This window comes from Juglans microcarpa x Juglans regia, chromosome 3S (assembly GCF_004785595.1).
Source record: "Juglans microcarpa x Juglans regia isolate MS1-56 chromosome 3S, Jm3101_v1.0, whole genome shotgun sequence".
Taxonomy (NCBI): domain Eukaryota; kingdom Viridiplantae; phylum Streptophyta; class Magnoliopsida; order Fagales; family Juglandaceae; genus Juglans; species Juglans microcarpa x Juglans regia.
Genome location: NC_054599.1, coordinates 2,981,393 through 3,003,947, shown reverse-complemented (window position 1 = coordinate 3,003,947; position 22,555 = coordinate 2,981,393). Strand labels below are relative to the sequence as shown.

The following is a 22,555-nucleotide window of genomic DNA, read 5'->3' as shown; positions in this document are numbered from 1 at the left end:
CAATGCAATAGATACTAACAGTGTCAAATGTACAATAAAGTCTAAGGTATCCTCAATAGAACATATATTAAATCCGATGAAGTCTCAAACTCCTAACATGAGTTTGGAAAACATTTCTACTAGTAGCCTTAGTAAGAGGATCAATTACCATCTTATTATTAGAGATATGTTTTAGGATCATCTCACCTTGCGCAACAACTTCTCGAATATAGTGAAAATGAATATCTATATTCTGTCATGGTATTTTGAATCCTTGATATATGCCAAAGCTGTCATACTATCACTGTATATCTTAATTGCTTCATCTACAAGAGCCATAACCTTTAGACACTGAAGAAATCTCCACAACTAAACAGCCTTTTGTACAGCTGTTGAATAAGCAACGTACTTTGACTCCATCGTGAACAGAGTAATGCATGATTATTTCTTATTACACCAAAAACTAACTCCCCCACTAAGCAAAAAAAGTAACACGTCGTGGTTTTCGAATTTTGTCACTAGCCCAATCAACATCGCTATAACTCTTTAATCTCATGTCTCCACCTTGATAGCAAAGAACGAGGTCAGCTGTCCCACGAAGGTATTGAGAAATTCTCTTAACTGTTTGCAATGAACATGTCTTGGGTTACTCTGATAACAACTAACCAATCCAACTGCAAAGCAAATACCGGGTCGTGTACACAACATAACGTACATAAGACTTCCAATTGCACTTGGATAAGGAACTTTGATCATTTCTTTCTTTTCCTCATCATTCTTAGGGCAAAGTATAACCCTTCTCGACTGGAGTGTCTATGAGTTTGGAATTGTGCATACGAAATCGTTGTGAAATTTTCATAATATAAGTCTCTTGAGACAAACCAAGAAACTTCCTAGATCAATCCCTTGAAATTTTAACTCTCAGCACATAATTTGCTTCACTCATGTCCTTCATCTCAAAAGTAGAGGACAATCACTCTTTTGTGGCAACAATTATCTCCATATAATTTTCAGGTAATAAGATATTATCCATGTACAAAGACAAAATTAGAAAGCTTTTCCATGTACGTTTAACATACACACAATAGTCATCATATAGCATCTCAAAGCCATTTAAAGTAATGACCTCATGAAATATGAAGTACTATTGTCTGGACGATTGTTTAAGGTCATAAATGGAACGTTTCAACTGGTATATTTTGCGCTCTTGTCCCTCAACCTCAAAACTAATAGGTTGATCCATATAGATCTCCTCATCTAGTTCTCCATTGAGAAATGCAGCTTTCACATCCATTTAAAAAAATTTCAAATCTACGTGTGCAACTCTAGTTAGAATGCGGTGAATGGAAGCAAATCTCACCACAGGAGAGAATGTTTCTTCATAATCTATAACGTTTCTTTGGGTATAGCCAACCTTATATTTGTCAATTAATCCATCTACTTGGTGCTTAATTTTTACAATCCATTTGTTTCCAATATATTTGCGCCCAAGTGGAAGATCAACTGACTCCCAAATTTAGTTCTTTACCATAGAATTCATCTCATCTCTCATAACAACCAACCATTTATTTGAAGCAGGTGAACTTAGTACTTCCTCATAAGAAGAAAGTTCATCAAAGGCACATGGAGTATATTTCATCAAAGGCACATGGAGCACATATGAAATATTCCACTTCAATCTCAAAAGGACGACGAGGAGTGGTTCCTCGTTCGCTTTTACGTAACTAAGACTCTAGTGAGTCACTTTCTAGCAGTACACTCCCACTTGGAGGCAAGTTACTCTCACTATCTTTTGTGATTCTAGAATGTGATGATTCTCCACCCTGACCAAAAGATGGTGTAACTCCCTTAAATTCTTGCAATTCAAAAAGTTCAAGGTCATTTTTTGGTTCACCAATACTGAGAAAATCATTCTCAATAAATGTAATATCACGTGATTCTATTTCTGTCATCCCTCCTCTAGGATATTCACCAAACATTACATAGCCCTTTGAACTTTATGAATATCTTAAGAAGATATGCTTTTTTGTTCTAAAACCAAGTTTTTCATATTATAGAGAATTGTGTGAACATAAGCCGTAGAACCTCAATGCTGCAAATGTTTCAAATTTGGTTTTGAGCCGTTTTATAATTCATATTGGGTTAAAAGAACGTACTTAGAAAGCACACTTCTCAAAATATAGGCAGCAGCTAAAAGAACATCCACCCAAAATGATATTGGCAGGTTAGCATGCCCCATCATTGATCGAACCATTTCTAAAAAGATACGATTCCTCCTTTCCGCAACACCTAATGTGCCAGGATTCGTTTATTGTCTATGTATCTCTTTTTGTTCACATAATCTCTAAAACTCTTTAAGTGCTCTCGACCCCGATTGGTTCGTAGAATTTTTAAATTTTTTTCTTTCTGATTCTCAACCTCAGCTACAAAGTGCTTAAAGTAGTCTAATGCTTCAAAGTGATGAGAGGTCAGATAGACATAACTGAACCATGAGTAGTCATTTATAAATGTGACAAAATAAGATGCATCATGGCGTGCCTTCACATTTATAGGTCCACAAATATTAAAATGGACTAACTTTAAAGGATAATATACCCTAGGAGCCTTTCCAAAAAGCTTCCTATAGGCCTTACCAACTAAACAAGGCTTACACACAGGTATGCCTACATTAGCGAGAGATTCTAATAGGCATTTTTCTAGCTAGTGTAGCCATTATATATTTTCTTATGTGGCCTAGTCTAGCATGTCATTTCAATGAATTAGAAACAACATCATCATCATTTAAAGCCATAAAAGAAAATGAGAAATTATCTAAATTCAATATAAAGGAAATCATTCGAAAGAAAACCATGTCCAAACAAAACTCTATCCAAATAAAAGATCAGCTAAGGGCCATCAAAGTGAAAAGTAATACCAAGTTTCAACATATAAATAACTGAAAATAGATTAAATTGAACACCAGGTGCATATAGCACATCATGAAGAAGTAACAAGCGTCCTAGACAAATCTTGAGTTGGTAGATGTCAACTCCAAGCACTTCCTCTTGAATTTCGTTACCCAGTATAACTTATTGTCTGACAGCTAGTATTCTTCTATAATCTATGAACCCAACTCGATCTCAAGCTACATGTTTCGTTGCTCCTATGTCTACAATCCATTCATGGATTGAGTGAGCAACAAAAATATGTGAACAAACATAAGTAATGAGAGAGTTGTATTTAGTAGATACCTTTTTTGCCACAGTGCACTCACGAGTAAAGTGTCACACTTTTCTACAGTTATAATACTTCAATTTGGACTTGTCCTTGCCAGCACCCTTGCATTTGCGGCGCTTTGCTACTTTTTCAACCTTAGCCCAAAACTATTTGCCGCTCCAGCAGATCTCTCATGTTGCTTGCACTTAGACCTGAATGTCTTGTACTTCCCAGTTTGGACAACAATAAAAGTATTACGATGCAAATCTATGCGCTTCGCATCTAGCTCCAAATAACAAGATATATAAGCAAAAGTCTTACTATTCTCATTGTGTGTTAAAACGAGCTTCATTTGCCCACATGTTGACTAGGGCAAAAATTGTATCACAAAGGTAACTTGCTATTCATCAGTGAGATTATTGCCAGTAGCCTTTAGATCACAAATCAAGGTAGATATCGATCTCAAATGCTCAGTCATAGTATGTTTATGGTCCACAACAAACTGCTCAAATCTCAAAGTAAGAGTATGGAGCTTAGTAGCTGATTTCCCCCATAGGCAGTGTTCAATTGGTTCCACATATCTTGGGCCATTGGGCAGTTCTTAAACTCCCCGATAAGATCATTGTGCATGTTGCTAAATATGGTAAAGCGCATGCATAGATCTTTCCTCACCCAAACCCGATAGGCTTCCATATCATGACGATGTTGGCAAGTATTCCATTCTTCAGGTTGTATCATAAGGTGAGACAGATTTTGTAGAACCTTTCATTAAGCAAATATTGAATTTTCCTATGCCACATGTCATAGTTAGTCCCATCCAATTTCTCTCCTTTAGTAAGGTCAACAATTAAGTTCTTAGTGGTCATTATCATTATATTCATTGTGCGAGATTAATATTAGCACACATTTAATTTTATTCCAAAATCTATAGGTCATGGAATTCCTTCCTACAAAGTGAGATCGAAAATTTTACAAAAAACTAGTAATCATCTCCCACTATATAATTTCAAATATCATATCTAATTAATTTTGAATAAAATTTATAGAGGAGATTTTAAAAAATACTCAAAACTTATGCACATATAATCCATTCATCAAATATGAAAAATCCATAATCATTGCGCTAAACACATTGCGCATAGGCTCGCCCGAAACCTCATTGATAATCTGGTGTATTATGTTAAGGTAACCTTAAAATATATCGATAGACGTGAAATACATCCATTTACATGGTCTCAATAATAAAATTACATTCTTAATATTACATTTTCAAAGAAAATCCTACTACAAAGTTTCTAAATAAATAGGGATGTCATATCATTGATATACTTATAAGTTACACATTATCCATTCATACAAAAAAAATACATACATTACACATGAACCCAACAAATTATCAATGTTAACTTTAACCATTTTAATAAAAACAAATGAGCTCAAACATCAAATCATAGTGGTATTCATGATGGTTCAATAGATAAAGAACCCACATTCTCATCTAACGAGAAGGGTTTAAAGCTTATGAACTCAACTTTCTAATCATATAAAATTTATTTCCAGAAAATAAGATTTTGTTAGTTAAAAGTTGGCTCAAAATCATGGTCCAAACATGAATTTTAAAATTAGGGTTTCAGATTTCTTCTTTTATATGCAACGAAACTTCATCAAATTTAGGAGACATGTTTCTGATATTATAAGGACAGTTTTCATGTAGAGAATTCAACCTTAAAAAAATCATACCGTTGCCTCTAATGAAAAATATGAAACACAAACAATCATGATCTATCATCAATTACAAGCTTTTAAACTCATTCTAAAGCATCAAAACAACACGCAATCATATTCATATGGGCGAAAGCAAGCAACATAGACTCTGAATACCAATGTTAAATAAAGTTAATTTGAATTACCTCAAGGAGCGGAATTCCCACAAGCCTGGATGTTTGCTCTTTTTACAGATTATGCCACTTTATTGTTTGCACCTCTACGTCGCTTAGAAAGCTACTAGAATGTCCTAAAAAATTTCACGCTTCAAAATCAAGAGGTTTAGATGGTTTCTCTAGGAAATTGTAGAGAGAGAGAAGAGTTTTTCTTTTGCACGTTCACTTTTTCACACGTCTTAATTTAATGTACATAGAACTCTTATTTAAAGAATTTTTTCATGAGAGGTTAATTAATTTCCCTAAAGTTAAGTGGTAGTGGTGGAGAGTTAATTAATAACCTCTCCACCCATGTGAACACAGCATAAATCATGGAGTTACCCACTACCAATACAAATCAAACCAAGGATCTGCTTCCTTTCACTAGAACTTGATAATTATTGTCAAGATTGTTATATCGACTCCCACACCTAAGCCAAGGCCTACATGTTTCATCCTTCCATTATTGGAGGAGCCAACAAAATATTTGCAAACACCTAGAAAATGAAATCTAACAGTCAATTGGATCATTCCAACTCCACCTACATCCACACACAGTTCTCCCGCTAACACCTTTCACTAGAACTTGATGTCTTTGCTGTTGCTGCATTTGCAACTATAAATAGACTCATTTATTTGAATGTCATCTACAATTGAGTGGCGTGTTTGGGGTTAGATAGATTCAATTACTAATGAAATATAAAATAGATTAACTCAACTGATCTCCATTTGGACTTCAGAAATGAGGAAAGGGAAATAAAATCAACCATCAAGTTGCTAAAAATATTAGTTTCCTTCTGCTATCATCTTAACAATATTCCTATTATTTGCTCATTTTGCAACGATCCATAGGCTAAATTAATGAAATGCTGCCAATTTGGTCAATTTTAGGTAGTTCTCAATACCTTGAAAGCTCGTCATTCATGTCAGTAGAAGCAATTAGATAAAAGGACTACATTTAAGGTGATGCATAATTGATATCTACTAACTCTAATCGCGTTCCCAGCAACAATCAGTGACTTATTGCCTCCAAAAAATAGCATTCAATTAGCGCCATATAGTTGCCTGCGCAAATCGGATCGATTGCAGAGACATAATAAACAAAGATAAAGATAAGCTATCCAAAACTCCAAACATCTACAATAGAAAGAATCTCGAAAATGAGATGAGATGATAATTATATGAATAGTAATGAAATAGTTTTAGTTAACATGTTTTATTGAATTTTGTAAAAAGAGAAAAAAAATTGAATGACATATTATAAAGTTAAAATATTGTTGGAATATAATTTTTAATATTATTTTTATTTTAGAATTTGAAAAAGTTGTATAGTTTTTTTGTGTTTTGTTTAGAAGTTTAAGAAGATTGTAATGCTAGATGAAAAAGTTGAATATTTTAAATTAAACATTATTTGCGTTTAAGTGATATTTGAGAAGGAAATTATGAGAAATTTTTAGATGAGATGAGATCACACTTCCCAAACAAGCCCTTAATCATATAAACAAAGTTGACCCATTTCACAAAGACCCCCCAACCCCGGCAACACAAAACCAAAATGTCATCTAAAAATTCAAAACCCCACAAAAATAAGAAACACTAGCACAAAATAGATGGGCCAGGTCAATATCTTTTTTTTAGGAATAAATCCACCTTCTCTTAGCCTCTCTGGCCCAATTCAAACTCCATTACACCATCAAGCCTAATTCGCCCTCTCTCTAGTCGCAACCCGATCCTCCCCCAATTGGGATCCAACCTTAGAAATGTTTCCATGGTAACAACAACTCTATATATTGATTAATCTTAAAGGAGGTAGCGTAGTAGTCTTGGAGCAAACAGTATATATAGAACATCCTAAATTTGAGATGGACTTTCATACTGTTAGGATTATCGAATTAGAGTAATTTATTCTTGAATTATCTAAAATGCATTTGCGAAAAATGTAAACCCTTGAGATTATATCCCAAACACTTAATGCCAACATAAAAACTACTACATCTTCGACACACTATATTGATGTTATGACTTAAAAAAATGAAAAATTATATTTATAATACAAATTGGGGTGGAGGACATATATTCTACATTGTTAACATGTTAATTTTAGCATTTGTTCATTTATCTTAGAAATCAACTCTTACTATATAATTATCCTTTATACCAATTTACAAATTGGATAACTCGTGTGCACGTGTATATGTGCAAAGTATCCAAAGGGAAATGGATAAGTTGGCCACAACCTTTGTTTGTCATTGTGACAATGTGTTTGTTATGCACGAGTCCAAAGCAAGAATATGGACGGGGAAATCACAAAGTGATTTGTCTTTTTTATAGTAGACATAACCAACTATGAAGATTGTCAATTGTTAGGTGTGAGAGATTGTCCAACTTCCCCATGCTTATTTCTTCTTTGGCATCTTTGATTGCATCACCACCCCTATAATATTTTCATAGATGTATTTGTTTTAATTCTAATCTTATTTTTGCTTTTAAAATGAGAATATTCAATACACTATTTCGATTATTCATTATTTTTAAGAGATATTGGGATGTAGGATTTTCTCTAAAATTTATTAAGTTTTTTACAAAATTCTTGAAGAAGAATTATGTTGAACTTTACCTATCTAGTATCCAATTTAGACTCAACTACAAATATATATTTTTTTATTTCAATGAACGATATATATTAAAACCTTTTAAAATTTATCATGACCAAATATATATCTAATATCTCTAAAAAAATAATATTATATATAATTATAGATTATGTAAATATTAAATATAATTATAAATTATACAAATATGACTTGAACACTATAATTATAAATACAGTTCTTCTACAGGTACACGGGGTTGGGTACACGGGGGAATCACAACCGATAATTATTAAAAAAAAGGAAAGAAGAAGAAAGACGAAAAACACAAAGTGAGGGAAGTTCGGAAATAAAATCGCAAAACCATAGCTGAACCTGTGTGGAACATTGAAAGCTACCGAATCCAGCCAAATCCCTTCGTTGGCGTCGTTGTGGGTATGCATCATTATTGTCGTTGTGGGAAGCCACTGAAAGCCAAATCCTGTCGTTAGCGTTGTTGTGGGTCAGCGTCGTTGGCATCGTTGTGGGTAGGCAGTCAAATAAAACCACCGAATTTGCCCCAACTGGTAGTCGTCATTGTGGGAAGCCAAAGAGGTTTGGTTCGTGAGTTTGGGGGTCTGGTTCGTTGTGGGTAGCCACTGAATTTATTTTTCCTGGTTGGTACTTCAATGTGTGTATTTTTGTTTTTTTTCTAATTGGTATTGTTTATCTTTAATGTGAGTTTGCTCTTCACAAATTAGCTCGTTTGTATTTTTGCCTAAGAATAAAATGTTACGGGGATATGGGTTTATAGATCCTCATAGCATGAAGAAAGATATGGGTTTAAAGCTTGGTCTTCATATTCTCCATTCAAGTTTATTAGTTTGTTATAGCAGTTCATAGCATTTTGAAACAATAACTGGGGATAAAAAGAGCAAAGATGAACGGAGGCATTTTGACATTGAAGTGGCTTCAACCAAATAAATCCTGCTATATTTTTTTTTTCCACATTGCATTTTGACATGAACAGAGATGAACTAAGGCAAGGCCAATGAAAGACTAGATGTTCACTAACAATTTCTTTGTGTTAGTTCGAGCAAAATCTCTTATGAATATGTTGCCTCATCTACGTCTCTTATGAATATGAAAGACTAGACGTTCACTAGCAATTGCAGTGGCTCGTTTATCGTTGCTTGGTGGTTTCTGTGACGAAGACAAAGGGGAATCTATCAATTGAGGGCTGCAAATGAAACGTAGCGTTTCTGGTGTCCACGTGGAGGCCCGTGTATGCGGGGGTACCCCTCCAGAGTGGAAATAGAGTTTTTTTCTTATAAATATTATTTGTTTTAAAAAAAAGTTCAACAAGGTAATAGGGACAGGGTGGTCATTTGACAGGACAACTTGATAATTACAACGTAAGTCATACCAGGACTGTTTGGTAACGCTACATGTCCCTTGTCGCATTGCCACAACAACTCCCCCGGGCTACAACTGCGAACTCTCCAAGAAAAGCAGGCTCTTCTATCTCACACCCAATTATAACTCATACTCCCACCCATCAGCCCAAACTAAGAGTTCTCGCAAATCGTTGCCTTTATTCTTAAACCAATCAGACCCTAACTCAATTTTTCACTCTTGATCAATCCATGGCCTGCGCGAGCCTTGTGAAACTGAATGCGTCATCGTCTCAGTGGATAGGACAGCAATCCTTCACCCAACGCCACGGATCGTCAACTCGCCGAGTCTCCATCCCGTTCCGCACCAAGGCTTACGCAAACAAACTTGTCCAAACTGCTATGAGTCATATAATTTCTTTGATCCACCTTCCCAACCCTTGGGGTTTTGACCTTTGACCCTTGCCTTTCTGATATTAATTTCTGATATGCATACTTAGCGTTTGGATCAGTTGACTGTGATTCTTGTGAATCTATCTCTGTTGTTGAATTCTTTCATCATCTAATTTACAAACACGTACAAGGCTATTATTAGTGTTCTTTTTATGTGTATTTGTTCATTTGACTTGGAGACGTTCTTATTCACCATCTTTTTGAATAACACATATACGTAAATTCTAATTGGATTATATTCTTTACCTTGTTCTCTACCCCGTTAAAAGTTGCTTATGGGTTTATAATCTCAGTTCAAGCCCGTACATGGGATGCTGAGATGATTGTTGCATATGTATGTATGTCACGTATGTGTATATATATGTATTACTTTAAACCATTTCGTCCTTTGTCAAATTGGAGGAAATTATACCTAATTGGTCAAACTTGGTTTAACGACCTTTGTTTAGGACGTAGACAGTATAAGATTTTCCATACAAGTCCTATTGTTCTCTTATTGACTGTGCCACTGATTTCTAAGTTTTATTTTGTATATGGTATACTTCTTGTCATCCTTAATCACTTTTACCAGAATTATCTATGTTAGAAAGCTTTGAAACAATTTGGATATTTAAATTATTTTTTGAAGATGATATTCCTGCTTTAACATGGTTGCATACTTGAGCTCAAGAATAACAATTGATTAACAAAGAATGAGATTAATGGTAGTTTATTATGTTTGACTTCATTTGGTTTCTTTCTTGATGGTGTAGAAATCAATTGCCTCTCCTGGTTGTGGGATCCTTACCATTGATGAATCTAACGCATCTTGTGGGAGAATGCTAACCTCTATCGGCTTGGATAATACCAAGGTAAACCGACAGGTATACAGACAACTTTTGCTCACCAGTCCTGGCCTGGGTGAATTCATTTCCGAGGCCATTCTTTTTTAGGAAACATTGTTACCAGTCAACTACAGATGGGAAGAAATTTGTCAATTGCTTGCGTGATGAGAAAATTGTTCCGGGCATTAAAGTTGATAAGGTTTTATGTCAATAGAATGCCATACACATTTATTACATGCTTTATTTAACATTGTGTTATCGGTAATGTGCTTGTAGGTTCCCATTTTTTAACTTATTGGGTATCAGGGTTTGGTTCCCTTACCAGGATCAAACAGTGAGTCATGGTGCCAAGGTTTAGATGGATTAGCTTCAAGATCTACTAAATACTACAAGCAAGGTGCTCGTTTTGCCAAGTGGTAAGTCTATTAATATTCTTGGTCAATATTTGTTTAATGAGCCATATGCGAAGCTTTCTATTCTGTTCAGTGTGGTTAAGAAGTTTATCTCAATATTGTCTTGTTGAAATATCCAGGTAGGCAGTTGTTAACATTCCTTGTGGCCCTTTTGCTTTAGAGCATTGACAAGTCTAAAATTTAGCTAGAATGTTAGATTTTGGCCATAATATAGACTTGTAGCTAGATTAGTCCACATTGGACTAGCTATCTTAAAGTCTAAATAATAATAAAATATTATATATTTTAATAATATATATTTTTTTAATATTTTACAAATACACTTCATATATTTATTAATAGACAAACAATATGTCAAAACAGAGACGGTAGAGAATCAATACCCAATATGAAATGCGATACACCATGCCATTTCAGAGAATCAAACGCAATACTAAAATTACCCAATCACAATATGCCAAAACAGAGAATCAATGATAGTAGAATACACCATACAATTTCAAATCATGGAACCTAATAAAATACCAAGCAAATCTATGGCAAATATTATACACCATAAATACACCATACCATTTCATCCTCAAAAGAACAAAAAAAAAAAATAACAAAGCATTTACCCAAATCGCACAACCAGATTTCTAGTGGCAGATGTTGTATTATAGGGTAGAGCCAAGCCGATTCGATAATTATTTGTCCTGGGTAGCAAATTTGCAGGTGATTTAATCACTTGATGAAGGTAAAATGAGAATCGGAGAAGAGGGAAAGAAGAGGGAGAGAAGAGTGAGGAAGAGAGACTTACGTTGAAGACCACGAAGACGACGGAAACCTCTAGAGAATGCGACCCCTGGAGAGAAGGGGACGCTTGTGGGTTGGGGAAGAATGGGGCTGAAGGAAAATGTCTTATGGATTGAAGAAGAAATGGGTGAAGACAGAATACACAGAGAAGAGGGAGAGAAGAGCAAGGAAGAGAAAATAATTGTTGAAGACCACGAAGACGACGACAACCACTGGAGAATGCGATCACTGGAGAGAAGGGGACGCTGTGGGCTGGTGAAGAATGGGGCTGAAGGAAAATGTCTTGCGAGTTGAAGAAGAAAGGGGCAAAGATAGAGTTTCGAGAGAAAGAAAAAAAAATATAGATGAAATGAGGGTTTTGGGATGAAGACAAAAAAAACCAAGGGAAAGAAAGAGTGGGAGGTAGAGAAATGATAAAAAATTAATTTAGTCTGTGTATAGTCCCTCGCCAAGTATAGAGAGTTGCTAACATTTACTATAGCAGAAATGTTAAACTTAAGATGTTTAGCTAGGCCAATGCTGGGGTTTTTTTTCACATTCCCTTTTAAATTGAACTTGCATTGGCAAATGGCTAGGCCGTTGCCAATGCTCTTAGTTGTTAAGGAAGCTGCATGGGGACTTGCACGTTATGCTGCCATTTCTCAGGTATGTCCTAATTTTTAAAAAGCTATTTTTTTGTGGGTTCATATAAATGTTTGTACTGGAGTTAGTAATGGAGGAATTTGTTAGCAAACAGTGTGGGTGATTGGGGTAGTAGCCTCATCGTACTAATCACAAATAAAACCATTTTTCACTGTGTCTGTCTCTATATGTCATGCTTGCAAGGCTTTGGAAATAAGATATGGTGTGTGATTTTCAACAATTACGAGATTCCAAATTGTAACCTTTGTTTCTTTTATCATTACTTGTTTACCCTTTCTTTGTTTCATTATTCTTGTATAATGTGAAGGACAATGGTCTTGTGCCAATTGTGGAACCTGAGATTCTTCTTGATGAGGACCACCCAATTGAAAGGACACTTGAAGTGGCAGAAAAGGTCTGGTCGGAAGTCTTCTACTACTTGGCTGAAAACAATGTAGTTTTCGAGGGAATCCTACTTAAGCCCAGTATGGTAACCCCAGGGGCTGAACACAAGGCAAAGGCTTCTCCAGAGACCATTGCCAAACATACACTCATAGTGCTTAAAAGGAGAGTTCCTCCAATAGTTCCAGGAATCATGGTAAGAAGGCATTTACCCTTTTTTATGATTTCAGAATTATACACCTTCCCTCACAATAGTGTTTAAAATATTCTTAAAATTGACTTGGAATTAGGACTTTTCATGGTTTATATGGTTTTGCAAAATTCAAATTAGCCTCGTGTCCTACCCATTGAGGCAAGAAAGTTGTCTATTTTTTTTTTATTTTTAACTAAGATTGCAAGTGTTTTTTGTGTTGTTGACATTATATGTTGTTATTGACTTCTAGTTGCAAACCTACATGCATTTGCTTTCCTCACCAAACTAGTTGATTTTTTTGCTATATTTACTTCTTAGTTTTTGTCGGGAGGACAATTTGAAGTGGAAGCGACCCTGAACCTCAATGCAATGAACCAAAGCCCCAACCCGTAGCATGTTTCCTTCTCATATGCTCGTGCACTGCAGAACATTGTGCTTAAGACATGGCAAGGACGTCCTGAGAATGTCACAGCTGCACAAAAAACATTTTTGGTACGTGCAAAGTCAAACTCTCAGCTAGGAAAATACTCTACCGAGGGTGAAAGTGAGGAAGCCAACAAAGAAATGTTTGATAAGGGCTACACCTACTGAGCTAAAGCCTATAGTAACTCATGCATCTTGGCCATGGAGCATGTACTTTATGTTTTTGCAATTTTTTCCTTCTTAGCTATGTATGTTGAGAAGAATTACGAGTTTATCAACTTTTACGTTTCTTAGACCCCCTCAGTTAAGACTTGAGAACTGAATAATACTTGTGAGAAAGAACTGATTTTTTAACTTTAAGTAGGAAGTGGGGATTAGTGAAAGCAATACATGAGTTTGTCTGTCTAAAGTTATGGTCATGAAATTCCATGTATCTTTAGATTTTTTTTTCTTGTTGATTCCGTTTTGTCTTTGAATGTTTTTGTTTTCACCCTTTTGAAAGTTGGGGGGTACATTTCATGATAAAGGTTAAATTCGAATCGAGTTTGTCTTGTGTGGAATGAGAAAGTATAAAGTTATGAAGTTTGCGCAATTCCTTTTTTCACTGGTTCTTTGGTTTTCTTTTAGTTAAGTTGAGGAATTCCATCAAAATATATATCGAATTCAACCTTTATGATTTTCTGATGATAGAAGAAAAGTCGTGCTCATGCTATTGCTGATCTGTAGTAATCCAGACCTTCGGCATTAATTGACGGCTCTCTCTTTCTCCCTTACATCTTAGGTCTTCAATTCTATATGGGCTCTTGGCTAGTTTACAGTTTATACTCTCCCAAACCCCTTCAACAGCCTTGGTTACTCTCCCAAATCTGAATAAACCATAGAATCCCTGCCTTTAGAACTAGTTTTTGCCTAAAATATTCTGCCACTTGGTTTACCTCTCGGTAGACATGCCTTACCTGCAATATCAAAAATTTGCTAACATGCAAAATTCCCTCTCAAGAATCAAAACTCTACAACAAACCAGTGCACGCTTTCACCCACAATAAGCCAATTCACAGACAATATGTAAATCAAATTCAGACCCAACATTAAAACAATTCGATTCAAACGCATTTGTATCCATCCAAGCTAGCCTTGCCCGTACGTATCTTGACAGAAGTATCCGTTCCAACCCCAAACTGATGAGACAAAACTGCATATATAAGAATGATTTGTGAATAGTAGTGAGATTATTAATTAAAATTAGATGAGATGAGGTAAAATTATGTGAGATGGTTTTATCCAAACGAGCTCTAAATAATGGTGAATTTTGTTCATGCAAAGCTCGAGTTTTTCTTAGAACTAGACTTTTTGAGGGTGGGACGTGTCCCATACAGGCATCCCTTGTGTTTGGGACGCGTGTTCCACACTAATGGGTCTAGTTTCTAGAAAAAGAACCAAACCAAACCCAAGTATATGAAGAATTGAAGCTCCCTGCCTTTTGAATTGACATCCTTGGTTACTATGCATCCTCTCCATGGCCCAATTTCTTACCCTGACCACAATCAACAGCAGGGGTGTTCATCCGGGTTCCGACCCAATAACTCGGGTTTACCCGGACCGAAACCCGAGTTTCAAACTTGAGCTGAAAATTGAATCGGGTTGGTCCGGGTCAGACCCAGGCCGGAACCCAGGTGGATTCGGGTTCTGAGTTGTACTCGAATTTTTTTTTATTTTTTTTAGTAAAAGCCTTTATTTTATTATTATTTTTTTAATAAGTCAAGTTCATGAAACGCGTAATATTTGTGTTCTAAAAGCTCAATTAGCAAAACACAAAAAATTTCAAACCATAATTTATTTTATACAAAAGCCTTTATTTTTTAATTTTTTTTTAGAAGTCAAGTTGGAACGCATAATATATTCTAAATACTAAATGCATAAATTCATCTATGCATGCATCATAATGCAATCCATTACATATTACATTATTTTATATTTATACATTACATTACAATATACAAAATTACAATATATGAATTACAAAATCAGTAGCATGATTCAACGCTGCTCAACCTGTCTCCACAATATTGTATGAGTCGGGCTACTCTGCCGCCTAGAGTAGCCCGCTCTACTTGACCGCACGTTGCTTTTGAGTTTCTTTTTTTATATTTTTTTAATATATTTAAATATTTTTTAAAAATAAAAAAATACATCAATATACTTAAAATCACTTTCTTAATTATTAAATAAAAAAAAAATTTTTTTTCTCCAAACGATAAGTAGAAAGATATACTTTGAGAGGTATAATAGTTTTTTCCATATTGTATTCCTTGTAACTTTATGACTGAACCTCGAAATGCGACATTGATTTGGCTGTACTCGGTCATGTATGCCTGTGCATGATGGATTAGGTAAATAATGTTGGAACCAAGGGAAAGGAAACTGACCCATATGAGATATTAGACGGGCCAGCTGGGAAGTTTGGCCCTCCATGTCCACGAATCCTAACCCATAAATTTTGGACCTCATTAAATTAAGCATTTGCTGGGTATTAGAAATGAAAATTGCAAGTCAGAACTGACTGCAAAAGGTGTTTTTATGTCTCAAAACTTTATGTTCCTCACGAGTGCTTTTATTCCGGTTTTGTGATCTGTTGGATTCATGACCCAAAATGTGACCCCAAAACATGTGACACTGCGTCCTCGTCGTCCCGCTGTATGGTTGCCGGGGAGATCATAATTAAAGGAAAAATAAAGAGTGCGCAAGCGCAATCATTTTTTTTTTTAAATAAATATATAATTTAAATAAATAATAATAATTTTTTAATAATAAATTTTATACTTGTTTTTTAAATGACTGTACGAACGCATGCAGACGAATGCACGTAATATTACTCTAATTTAAGAGGCAACGAGTTGAGATAGATAAGAAAAAAGCTGGAGGGGTCATATCTGTCGTGATCAGATAATTTAAGTTAAAGGGGGAAAGTGTGGAGCTTGTCAGCTGGGAAATATACAGTATTTGATTAAACAGGTTTGGTCTATATGCGTGTAAGTTTGTGATTTGCTCATCGAATCTATAAATGATTGCATGAGGTCAGTCTCCTTATCCTCAGCACAAAGAGAAGATAATAAAATAAAATGATTGCATCCGGATTGATTCCTGACTCTACATGCCTGCGTTGATGGGATACTAAGGGCTGTTTGGATGCTTTGACAATTATATTATTTATTTTATTTAATTTTTACTAATAATTTTATTATTATTTATAAATTATTTTAATTTATATCATTTCATCTCACTATTTAAGGAGGTTAAATATCTAGTTAGAAACACATACTGCCAGCATATATATATATATATAATAGCAACAAGAATGCTAAAGTAACTTGTTATAACCTATGATCACATGCAAAGGGAATATTTTATCTATTAATGGGTTATAAACCAAGAAAAAAAAAAGTTATCTCAATTTCAACTATACTTTTGACTTTGATAGTAGCTAGGCTTGAGGATCAATCATCACATGCAATGAGAAATTTAATTGACTGGACAATTAATAATTAATAAGCCTATCCATGAGAGAGAGAAGGGGGGGGGGGGGGGGGTGGGTGTAAATGCATGACTGATATTCACGATTTGACCAGTTCATTAGACATATATGCATGCGTAAAGACCTGCAGATCACGACGTTCCATGCTTATTAATTCAATGATGAAGTTGTGCGTGCGCGCGCGCGCCCGCCAGGCCACTGATCATGTGGGGGCGCACCCCCAACAACGTCTCAAAGTAATATATATTCCCATAATTATCTCTTCGTCATGAAAATCATGTTTCGGGATCTCAGAACCATATGCTCAGGGGGGAAAATTTGCAAGAACATATCCATGCACTCACATGATGATCAAACATGAGAACCCCATATATAATATGAATGATTGAATTATTTTCTTTATGTCGAATGATATTGAAATTTTGTACAAAAAAGAGAATCAAATATTGAGACTGATTAAATAAAATCCGATGATTGTCATGCATGCAGGGTTTATTCATTCTTAAAGGCAATGTGAAAAGTCCTACAAAATTAAATATCACTAATAAAAAGAAATAATATTTATAGTCATAGAGTACATAAGAACTACACAATTTTTTTTAAAAAAATAAATAAATATAAAATTTATATAAAAAAATTAATTTTTTAATAATAAATTCTATTTTTTTTCAAAAAATTATGCAGTACTTACTCGACATACTCCACTAATAAATGGTATATTACCTCTCAACAATCAACATCTGTAATAACAAAATGTTACACCGCGCGCTTGCAATCTTTTGAAAATGCTGGTCCCACCAAACTACAAGACATGATCATTAATAATATTCGTACCTAAAAACAAAATGAATTAAACACGTGTTGCTTGACTGACTATTTAGTAACTAGTGTTCGTGCAAGGCGGCTCCTTCCACCTTATTCATATCCTATAAATATTATTAGTAATTTTTGTTTTTAATGGTTTTGATCTCTCTGTTTTTATTCGTTTGGGGGTAGGTTTTAAAGTCACCATATATCTTATTCGACACGTCGCTTTTGGGCCTTTGATTTCGTACCTGTTCAAATGCACGCGAATCATCTTGACCATCTATTTATATATAAATTCTCTATAATTATATGTAATTTCTATCTATATGCATACGAATCATAAACTACTGTTTCTTATATAATAATCTATTTTATTATCAAAATAATTTTATAATTCAAAATATTTATCCACAAACTAAACAAAAAACAACCATCAAGATAAACTCTTTCTTAATCGTGTGTTGAGATAAATATGGAAACAAACCGTTAGTTTATATTACCAATTTATTTATATATTGTATGAGAAATGATACTTGCAGTTGTGAGTGTGTAAATATTGTGCAATTACTTTAATAAAAGTGCATAAATACAAAATTTATATAAAAAAAATTAATTTTTTAATAATAAACTTTTCTATTTTCATGTTGTATTTAAGAAAAAAGACTAGCTTTAAAGTAACTTTCTATTTTAAGAGTAATGATACTCACACAACACATTTTATAGTATATTTCACAATATATATTTTGAATTGAGTGTATTTTTTGTAAAGTATTGTTATTTTTATAAATTATTTTACTAAATTATTTTTTATTTTAAAATAAGTTATGTAATGTATTGTTAAAGTGATCCGAGTTTATATTTTGAGCAGTGCTACTCTACTGCCTGAGTAATACTGCTCAAACTGATCGTTAGTCAATTTTGTAAATTTTTTTTTATATTTACATTTTTTTAATATTTTTTAATATTTTTAAAAAATAAAAAAATATATCAATATATTTAAAATTAATTTTTTAATTATTAAGTAAAAAAAATTATCCAAGGATTACATTTGAACCGTACATTTGAGTATGCAAAATAGCTTTCCTCTTATATTTTTGTTTAAGGGGGGAATTAGGAATCTAAGGACACAAATTCCATAATAATTGCAGAATTGACACCTAAGTGTTTGGTGGAATCAGAAACGGTATTTATGAAAGCGGCCGACCATTACTGCGTTCGTACAATAACAATGACTCATCACTATGATAGCGGGTGCTTTCAGCCTTTGCCCAACAACGAAAAAGATAATAATAACAATAAATATTAAATAAATATGTTGCGCGGTAGGTTCAAAGCCTACAAAAAGCATTCCATCTGCCATCATTCATCGCCGTTGAAAAAGCACATCAGAATCGCAGAAAGAGAAAAAAAAGGGGATTCCCAAATCATGCTAAAGCCAATTGGAAAATCTGTTTGATTTTTTTACTTATTTTGTTTGCATGTAAAAAAAAAAAAAAAATTACCACCCATGATTTCTACGAAGGTAACTGTTAATATTGTATTTCGCAGTAGGAACAACTCTACATAGGCCTAAATTATCCACTTATAGTTGTGAAAAAATGAGAACTTCGAGATGGTAGGAACATTTCCAATGTCAAAATCAGTATGTGATTTTCTTGTGAGAATTATGAAATCTTAAGTATTAAAGTGTCTGAACCTCCTCATTGAGAGAATGGATATATATATATATATACCTAGTCGGGGGCAATCTTTAGGAATGAGATTGTAGATGTGTTGCTCCGTATTCGAATCGTGTGTCCTTACCAGCTCCCTACTGTGCAACAGACTTGCTAGACTTGATCGTGATGACCACTGACAACCCAAGAGGCACGTCGTGGGGTGTCCGTTTTCGCCCTTTATTAAATGCGACGTGGCCCTGATAAGATGTGTTCACTCTTTAGGCGTGTCCAGACGCCGGAATTCAAGGACAGAAACTGTCCTTGACCTCGCGCACTAAGACTGTCGACCAGTAGTGACGTCAGATAATTCTGCCTTCCAACCTCTGGCCAGCGTGTGTTGCATAACTGCTTCTCCTCCCGAGCTTTCTGGGCCGACCTGGCCTAGCCCACCCTTTGTCCTCGGGTCCTAGAATTGCTCAGGCCTTGTGGGTCAGACCTATTTGGCCCGACCCGATCCTGAGATTACTCCTCTCACAATAACTCTTCTAGTACGGAGCAATATGAGACACAAGGAAGTCATTTTCCACAAGTTATATACAATTTTTTATATAATTTAATAATAAAAAATTGGTTTTTAAGAATTTTGTTAGACTTTTGATTTAATTTTGATATGTTTGAATTTTAAAAAGTATTATTTTATTATAAAGTGGTAAAATAAGTGTGAACCAGTTGCCAGTCTATGATCAATACTCTTTTATATTATTTGGATGTAATAATAAGAGTATTAGCATTAGATTATGTATTTGCATATACATCTATATATTTACATAATATGACTTTAAATTAGACTACATTGAATTATGCATATCCAAAAATTTACATAATTATAAACAGTATTTCTACAAATTTGAAGATTTAATATTCACTATCTAAATATTATTTTATTACTTTTTTTGGCTCTCCTCCCCTATCTCTCTCTCTCTACCGACGGATAAGATTTTAAGAAAAAAATCTTAGTTGGTGCTAAATGATAGAATTTGTAGTGGTGCTAATTGTAAAATATAAAAATAAATAAATAATAATATTTTTTATTATTTATCTCAAAGATACATAATCTAATGTGAGAGTTTTTCTAGATATGAAAAATTAATTTCTAAAAGATCTGATTTTGCATATGAAGATATAAGAGGAATCAATGCTAGTGCTCTAATGGTCTAAAATTTACCTCGAGTTTATTTATTTAAAAAGAAAAAACTTTCATGATTTTGAGATTGCAAGTAATCTATTTTTCAATTCTTTTCACATATATAATATCTAGAAAATCTGCTCAACAGAATAACCTCCATTTTCAACTCTTTCGCGTAAATGCTACTAGCAAGCAAACAACTCCACTATGAATAAATTAAGAACTCACTAATTATGACTTGGTTAGAAAAAAGAATTCATTGACAAAAGTTTTCATACTATCAATCATAACTCTATAAGAAATCAAAGTTGAGTAATCATTATGTAGTAGGGCTGGATAGAAACGGACTAGACCGGCTGTCGCCGACGAGGACCGGCTGAAACTAGCAGTGAATCGATTGGTCGGCGGTATAAAAATAAAGAAATCGACATCGGCCGATTTGGTTTTGGTCTAAACCAAACCCAAACCGCTGAACCAGCCAATTTTATATATATATTTATATTATATGTACATAAAACGACGCTGTTTCATTTAAGTAAGTGAAATAATGTCGTTTTAATTATGAGTTTTATAAAGAAAAAATGAGTGGGACTCTTATCGCTGGGCGTAGGTTTTTTTTTTTTCCTTTTTTCTTTTCACATTTTTTAATACATTTAAAGATTTTTAAAAAATAAAAAAATACACCAATATACTTAAAATCACTTTCTTAATCACTAAGTACAAAAAAAAAAAATGACCAGCGGTCAAATGGAGCGGTCAAAATGAGGAGGTAAAGTAGTTTTATTCAAAAAAAATTAGATGAAACGACACTGTTTGGCATTTTATCCAAACGGCGCTATTTCATCCTGGGATTAATAACCTCCAATATCTTTCTTCTTCCCCCATCTTCTTCTTCCCTCTAGTTTTCTCCTTTGTAGGTTCTCTTCTTCCCCGCCGACAGCACAGTTCGCCGCTACCCCTCCTCCTTCACAAAGACGCCGGTAGCAAATCGACGAACCGCATCGATTCACGTCGAGATCAAGGCTACTGGTTTTCTCTCCCCCAATCGGCCAGTTTGGCTGGTTCTAAGCCTCTAAAAAACTTGTTGGGTTTGCACCGAAACCGCACCAACCACGTCGGTTTTCAACCTTATTACGTAGTTTTGAAGGATAGATATATAGTTATCTCATCCTTTATAGAATTTTATGGCATTACAAATTGTTAGTGTTTATGCAAATCATTTTAATTACATGATTTTTTTAATAGGATAAAAATATTTCGTCATTCATATTTCATAAAATTTTCATAATCTTCAATCAAAATTAAGGTTAAAAGAGCACAAATATAGCGAGACATTTCAAAAGATGTTATCCTTGATCAAATTAAGATCTCCTGAACTCTATGTTCGTATTTTATAAGATCTTTTAAAAATGTTAGATACAAGAAGTATCATCTATTTCTCTCTAATTATAGATCTTAAACTTCCAACATAATCAAATTAAATATCCCTGAAGGCATGGATGAATGATCTACAAGGGGTTCTGCCCTACCAAAGGTTTTGTAAAAAGCTTTTAAAATATTTGAAATATTTTTTTTCTTCTATATTTTAGATATTTTTATGGATTAAACAAATGAAATGTAAAGAAGGATCACTTTAATTTGATTTTTTTTAATCTAGATTTCTATAAATTGAAATAGAAATGATAAAGAATAAAATCTTATATCCTTGTTTTATATATATATATATATATATATATATTATGTATTTGCTCGAACTTGATGACGTTATATATAAATTAAAAGAATATTTATAAATTTTCTAATATTCTATTTTTCTTGAGATTAACTTTTATTTGTACATGATGTATACTCGGGTTTGCTTTTAACCGTCGCTGATCATTAATTAAGTAGTCGACTCATGGATTATTTTTTTAATAGAATTTAATCATGAGATTATTATCTGATCTTGAAATTTAAAACTATGATTTTTACATGTGTTTTGGATCATATAATAATTTTTTAACACAAATAGTATTAAACAAAACATACAAACTTTTATACTATAACTTAAAAATATTTACTCATAAATTAATCGCTAAAACTTATTTTCTAAATTTATTTAAAAGTATATCTTTTATTTTGTCCATATTTTCAGATAAATTAATTTTTATTAAGATAAGTGTTATATACACAAAGAGATTACATAAAAATA

The 22,555-nt window shown here is 33.8% G+C and overlaps 1 long non-coding RNA gene and 1 pseudogene across 1 annotated transcript; both read left to right on the top strand.

Annotated features, from left to right (window-relative positions):
* The first annotated feature begins 9,138 nt into the window (after positions 1-9,138).
* On the top strand, positions 9,139-10,907 carry LOC121258554. Its single transcript, XR_005939422.1, has 3 exons — positions 9,139-9,634; positions 10,263-10,754; positions 10,871-10,907. It is a non-coding gene; the product is annotated as an uncharacterized LOC121258554 (long non-coding RNA).
* Positions 10,908-12,007: 1,100 nt separating this feature from the next.
* LOC121258553 lies at positions 12,008-13,612 on the top strand (annotated as a pseudogene).
* The last annotated feature ends 8,943 nt before the right edge of the window (positions 13,613-22,555 follow it).